A 7702-nucleotide genomic window follows, 5' to 3' on the forward strand; every position below is an offset into this window, starting at 1 on the left:
TATTTTATTTTATTTAATTTATTATGTCTTCTTCTTATATTTTTCAGAGTATTATATTCTTGTCAATGGAGTAGATTCCCAAACTTGACATGGGGGTTGATTAAGAGGAAACACTTGAGTTGGAAGGCGTAAGTGTTCGTTAAATTGGAAGTTGTTGGCTAGTTCTGTATTTACTAACGCTAGACTTTCCCAAGGGAGAGGACTAGGATTTGCAAATAAGGATTAGCTCAATCACTTGACTTTCCTTTATTTAATAAGGATAGAACTTCCAATTAATCATTCCCCCAGTCAAGGTTTTTTATTAAAATATTAATAATCATTCTTAGTTTTATTGCTTTAATTTATAATTATTTAATTGCTCATTATCCACACTCAAACTCTCTTGAAAATTCCTGATTAATAAGTTAGCACCCTTTCCTGCAACTCGTTGGGAGATGACTTGGGACCCATACTCCCAGTATTTTTTTATTTCTAAATTTCGTGACAACTTTTCTAAATTGACAAGGTGGATCTTAGCTGGTTAAGAACTATACTCTCAATGCATTCTCTATAATTGATTTCTTAATTAGCAGACTTCTGCCTGCTCGTCAGTTTTTGGCACCGTTGCCGGGGAGTTGCAATTGTGTGCTGAATTATTAATTAGTGTACATATTTTTATTTTATTTGCGTATTTTATTTTTATTTTATTACCATGAGCTATATGTTTTTCTCATTGAATGACGCATTCACTGCCTGATCCAAGCTTAGCCGCGTTTGATCCTGAAATTGAAAGAACTCTTTCACGTATTAGGCGAGCTCGACGTCGGTTAGCCTCTGAGGGTGGTAAAGTGATTGTTATCGATTCACCAGTCTCATCTGAGGGCGAATCTGAACCGCTACCCGAGAGCAAAACAAGCTCCTTTACTACTGATTTAGCTAATTCACGTGCAGGTAACATGGCAGCACCTAGGAGGATTACTTTCCAGGAAGTTGGAGTCCCAGATTTTACAATGCAGCCGTATCAAGTGCATCATCCAACTCTGGCTGCAGATTTTGAACTTAAGACTACACTAATCAACTTAATGCCCAAGTTTCATGGCTTACCCGCTCAGGAGCCCATCAAGCACCTCAGAGATTTTCAGACAGCCTGTTCTACTATTAGGCGTCATGGTGCGAATGAAACTTCTATATTGTTAACTGCCTTCTTCCCATTTTCTCTTGAAGGAAAGGCGAGGGAGTGGTACTACTCCCAACCTGAAGCGACTGTTACCAACTGGGATATGCTCAGGAGAGAATTTCTGGAAAAATATTTTCCAGCTAAAGTTATAGGCAGACTAAGAAAAGAGATCTCATGTATTGTTCAAGGTGAATTAGAAACTCTCTATGAATACTGAGAGCATTTTAAGAATCTTGTAGACGCATGCCCCATCACATGATTGACAAGCTAGTGTTGATCAGCTATTTCACTCAAGGCATGAAGCCTCGGGATAAAACTACACTAGATGGTGCTAGTAATAGTTTTCTGAAGAAGTACAAGACCGCAGATGAAGCATGGCAACTGATCAACGACTTAGCTGAGTCCACCAGGAATCACAGGCACAGAAGCACCCACTCAAAAGCTATTACAAAAGTTTCTTCTAGCACTAAGACTTCTACTCTTACACAGAGTATATGTGAAATGACCAACCTACTGAAGCAATTACAATTGAGCCAACAACAACAAGCTCAGCCTTCCCCACCACAGCAAAGCCAAAGTTAGTACCTCAAAGAGTATGTGGCATATGTGCTGATTATAGTCATTATACTGATGAATACCCACAGCTCCAACAAGAAGATAATACTGTGGCAGCTACTCATAACTTCTATGACCGCCCAAATCAAGGATACAATCAACAAGGCGGCAATTACAACCAAGGTGGAAACTATAACCAAGGATGGCAGGACAACTCTAACTAGGGTTGGAGAGATAATTCCAACCATGGCTGGAGGGACAACTATAACAGAGGAGGCAGAGACAACCAAGGAAACCAGAGGTGGAATAACAACAACAGACAACAGAATCAGAACCAACCTTACAGAGCTCTTCACTTAAGATAATCACAAGGAGCCTAGCATAACCAACAACGAGTACCACAGATCACTTATCCTACTTCCTCATCAAATGACGAGATGCTTCGTTCTGTTGTACAAGGACAACAAGACATGCAGACGCAGTAAAACTCTACTTTAAATGGTCTGAATGCCACTTTACAAGCTCTCGCCTCCACGATAGATTCATTACCTAATTCCATTAACCAACTTTTAAGCTCTAGTGGAATTATTTCTCAACCCTTACCTAATCCCAAGGGTGGCATCAATGCTAGCACTTTGAGGTCCAGAACCACATTGCAAGAGAGGAACCATAGCCTCAGCTAAGAATGTGGTGGAAGTGGAAGATGTTGAAGAGGAAGAGGACGTACAAGACATAGTTGAAGAAGAAGCAGTTCAACCAAGGAATGGAGAACCAAAGGAAGCTGAAACTGCAAAAGACACCATTCCTATCCCATTCCCGCACATTGCAAAGAAATCCAAGAAGCATATGGAACTTGATCCCAAAATGGTAGAAATATTCAAAAAGATTGAGGTAATTGTTCCCCTTTTTGATGTTATTCAGCAGGTACCTAAATATGCAAAGTTTCTGAAAGATTTATGCATAGATAAAGATAAAATTAATGAATTAGAAACTATTCCTTTAGGTAGTTCTATATTTGCTTTAATGGGAGGTATACCTGAAAAATATAGTGATCCAGGCCCATGCATAGTTAACTGTACCATTGGAGGTGTAATATTTTCTGATTGCATGTGTGACTTAGGAGCATGTGTTAGTATAATGCCATTGTCTATATATGATACTCTAAGGCTCCCTCCCTTAAAAAGGTCGGCAGCTCGTTTTGTGTTAGCAGATAAAAGCATTATTACAGTAGTTGGAATTACTGAAGATGTATTAGTGAGCATTAAGGAGCTCACATTTCCCATTGACTTCTATATCCTGGAAGTGCCCCCTAATGACTCAGGAAGACCATCATCAATCCTGCTTAGAAGACCATTCCTGAAAACTTCGAAGTTCAAGCTAGATGCATTCTCAGGAACTTACTCCTTTGAGATAGATGGTAGAACAGTGAGTTTTAGTTTAAATAAAGCTATGAAGCACCCTCCAGAAGATCATTCTATCTTCCAGTGCGACATCATTGATGAAACTGTAGCCGAAGTTCACCAAGAAGAATTAGAAGAGAAGTACATGGAGCAAGGTCCAAGTGTGGGGACACCCTCTGAACATAATGAAGACACTTTACCATTATCACTAGCCTAGGATGATCCAAAGCCTAGCCATGAGCAGAAATTGGAATTAAAGCCCCTTCCTTCACACCTCAAGTATGCTTACCTTGAGGATAATCAGAAGTTCCCAGTTATCATTGCAAGGGAACTCACTTCTCAACAAGAAGAGAAACTGCTCAGTGTGCTGAGAAATATAAGAGAGCAATTGGATGGAGCTTGGCGGATATAGTAAGAATCAGCCCTCAAGTTTGTGAACACAGAATATTCTTAGAAGAGGAAGAAAAGCCTGTCCGTCAACCCGAAAGAAGATTGAATCCCACCATCTTGGAAGTTGTCAAGAAAGAAGTAACCAGGCTACTTGAAGCAGATATTATTTACCCCATCTCAAATAGTGAATGGGTCAGTCCAGTATAAGTGGTGCCCAAAAAGTCTGGAGTCACAACAATAAAGAATGAACATGGAGAGCTCCTAACAACCAGAGTGCAGAATTCATGGAGAGTTTGCATTGACTATAGGCGTCTCAACCAAGCCACTCGCAAGGATCATTACCCCTTGCCATTCATTAATCAGATGCTTGATCGCCTGTCAGGTAAATCCCATTACTGGATTTTAGATGGTTATATAGGCTACTTTGAAATTCATATAGCTCCTGAAGATCAGGAGAAGACTACTTTTACATGTCCCTTTCGAACGTTTCGAACGTATGCATACAAAAGAATGCCCTTTGGCTTATGTAATGCACCTGCTACTTTCCAAAGATGCATGATGAGCATCTTTTCAGATCTTATTGAGAACTGTATGGAAGTTTTTATGGATGATTTTAGCGTATATGGTGATTTATTTAGCCTTTGTTTGGATAGTTTATCTAGACTATTAGACAGATGTGTTAGTACAAACCTTGTATTGAATTTTGAAAAATGTCACTTTATGGTAAAACAAGGAATTGTACTAGGACATGTTGTATCTAATACTGGTATTTCTGTGGATCCAGCAAAGGTAGATATCATTTCTAGTTTACCTTATCCCTCCTCCATGAGGGAAGTCCGTTTGTTCCTTGGCCACGCAGGTTTTTACAGGAGATTCATTAAGGACTTCAGTAAGGTAGCATTACCTTTATCCAGACTGCTGCAGAAAGATATTAAATTCGAGTTCAGTGAGGATTGCATGAAAGCTTTTGATAAGCTGAAGATCGCCCTGACTGAAGCTCCGATTGTGAGAGGACCAGACTGGAGCCAGCAATTTAAAATTATGTGCGATGCCTCCAACCACACAGTAGGAGCGGCGCTGGCTCAGCGCGAAGGTAAAGACCCTTTTGTAATTGCTTATGCGTCTAAAGGGACAAGCTGAAAAGCGAGTCTAAATATTTTATATGGGATGATCCATATTTGTGGAGGTATGGTACTGACCAGGTAATTAGAAGGTGTGTACCACAATTAGAATTCTAGTCCATTTTAGAGGCCTGCCACTCATCTTAGAGTGGAGGACATTTTGGCCCTTAAAGAACAGCTAGAAAAATTCTAGACTGTGGATTCTGGTGGCCTACTCTTTTTAAAGACGCTGCTGAATTTTGTAAATCTTGTTCCCCATGCCAAAGATTTGGTAATATATCCAAGAGGGATGAGATGCCTTAACAGATTATGCTTTTCTGTGAAATTTTTTATGTTTGGGGCATTGACTTCATGGGTCCATTTCCAAACTCTAATGGTTACCTTTAGATACTGTTAGTTGTAGATTATGTTTCTAAATGGGTGGAAGCAATTCCTACCCGTACTGATGATGCTAACACTGTTGTTTCCTTTGTTAGAAACCATATTATCTGTCGCTTTGGGTCACCACGAGCAATCGTGGGTGATCAAGGCACTCACTTTTGTAACAGGAGACTAACAGGATTACTGAAGAAGCATGGGATAGTTCATAAAGTAGCAACAGCTTATCATCCTCAAACCAATGGACAAGCAAAAGTATCTAACGGGGAGATTAAACGCATTCTGGAGAAGATAGTAAGACCTCATAGGAAAGACTGGAGTGCAAAGCTACAAGATGCACTCTGGCATATAGAACAGCGTACAAGACACCCATTGGGATGAGCCCCTTCCGCTTAGTGTACGGAAAGGCTTGCCACCTTCCAGTGGAGGTGGAACACAAGGCTTTCTGGGCTGTAAGGGAATGCAATATGAATTTTGAAGAAGCTGGTGCTGAAAGGAAGCTGCAACTAGAAGAATTGGAGAATCTTCACCTAGAAGCATATGACAACTCCAGGCAATACAAAGAAAAGATAAAGGCTGTCCATGACAAGCACATAAAAAGGAGAGAGTTCAGACCAGGGGAGTTAGTTCTCCTTTATAACCCCAGACTGAATCTTATGCCAGGTAAACTGAGATCAAGATGGGAAGGGCCATACAGAGTAGAAAAGGTAGAACCATACGGAGTTTTTCACCTGCGTCATCCTTCTAGCTCTAAATTCATCAAGGTCAATAGACATCGCCTAAAGATTTATCATGGTGAGAAGATGAAGGATCACAAAGAACTAGAGGTTTTCCTCTTAGAAGACCCACCGATAAAAGCAGAATGAGCCTGAAGACCGTCCAACTTAAGGACGTAAAAGCAAAGTGCTAGATAGGAGACAACCCACCATGGTATGATTATTCCGTTTCAGTCTTAGTTTTATTTTATTTTTTTCTATTTTATTTTTGTTAATGACTTTTCTCATAATCTTTGCATATAGCTGCATATACCCTGCATTTGCATTTGCATTTGCATTCTGCATATAAAAAAAATGCACGCGACGCACAAGCGTCGCTGATGCGTCCGCGTCATATGTGCATTTAGAAGAAAAGAGAATTAAACAGAAAGTCACGCGAAAGAATGGCTGGAGGCATCCCTGAGGCACAAACATGCCCACGTGACCCCGTCAAATGACGCGTTTGTGTCATTTTGAAAAACAGCCTCCCACGCGTACTCGTCACCCACGCGAACGCATGGCCCTGCAAAATCGACGTAAATGGGTGTATGGCAGAGAGTTATGATGGAGTGGGGCTGGAATGGTGCTAGAAGTACAAGCCCTATCATGCGAACGCGTGCCCATGCGTCCGCGTCGTTTTATAAAATATGGCCATTCACGCGACTGCGTCACCCACGCGCACGCGTCACCCAATTTTTTGGCAAAATGAGTTTCAAACAGAAAGATGTGCGTACGCGAGGCTGCACTCGCGCCAATAGCACAAATCAGGTCACGCGATCCCACTCGTCCACGTCACCTGAAAATTATCAGACACCACACGATCGCATGCCCCATGCGTCCGCGTCACATCGACGCACAGCTTATCCTGATCTGCCCAGTTATCTTATCTTTTCTTCCCCAAATATAAATCTTTTCTTTTCCATTCTTATTTCTTTCTTCTCTATTCTTCCTTCTTTATTCTTTCTTACTTTTTACTTCCTCCTCCCTTATTTTTCACATCCATTATCAATGTTCTTTTCTTTCTTTCCTTACTTTTTACTTTTCCTTTATTATTTTTATTTATGTTTTCTTTTTGTTTTTCTTACTTTAATTATCTATATTTTCCTTTTCCTTCTTTTCTTTTTATTCCTTTAATTGGTGTTCAGAATTTAATTAGGTGATTATTGTCTTCTATATTTTACTTGTGGATTATTGTGGAATTATTTGACAATTAATATTACTTCTTAAAGGGTTGCTTGCATGTTCAATTTAATACTTTCAATAAAATATTTACCATGCATGCTAAGTGTTTGTGAAAAAGCCTGTACGACATTGTGCATATTTATATACTTTATTCTACAACTCTAATGCCTGTTTTTCACAAAATCCCTTTTATATTTCATTGATTAAATATAATTGTCAATACAAACAGGTTGTTAGTTTGAAAGAGTTGATAATCTAACTTGGATATTTAATGCTTGATCTATGCTACTCATGCCTTTGCCGGCAAGCCAATAAACATCTTGCATTAAATAGCCATCAAATGCACTTGTTATATTTCCATTGATGAAATTTTCACATGTTGTCATGACCATGTGTTAACAACATCCTTCTTTATTGTGCATTGATTATCACGTATCATGTCCTCTTCCTTGCTCTAACCCTTAAAGTTTTAAAAGTACTTACCTTTTCCCTTTTAGGATGGCCACCAAAAAGAGTAAAGAGAAAGCTACTCCCAAACCACCAGCAAGGAAAGGAACAAAAAGAGCACTAATGGCAGAGCCATCTTCAACAGCGGTAAAGCCCTCAACAAAGAGAATCAAGAGGATCATCAAGGTAGATGAGAAAGAGAAAGCCTTTCCAGTAAAGGACACTGCGCGGTTCCCTAACCGCTATTGTGAGCAGATGTTCCCCATTCTGGCTAAGAGAAACTATAACAATGAGCACCTTCTCATCCTCCCGACCAAC

At 39.9% G+C, this 7702-nt stretch overlaps 1 non-coding gene across 1 annotated transcript; it reads right to left on the bottom strand.

Moving 5' to 3' along the window:
- Positions 1-1310: 1310 nt before the first annotated feature.
- Positions 1311-1413, bottom strand: LOC148561404 (small nucleolar RNA R71). The gene has a single exon (XR_015887520.1). It is a non-coding gene; the product is annotated as a small nucleolar RNA R71 (small nucleolar RNA).
- Positions 1414-7702: the final 6289 nt, after the last annotated feature.

Source organism: Arachis ipaensis, chromosome B6 (assembly GCF_059453495.1).
Source record: "Arachis ipaensis isolate K30076 ecotype BB chromosome B6, ASM5945349v1, whole genome shotgun sequence".
Classification (NCBI taxonomy): domain Eukaryota; kingdom Viridiplantae; phylum Streptophyta; class Magnoliopsida; order Fabales; family Fabaceae; genus Arachis; species Arachis ipaensis.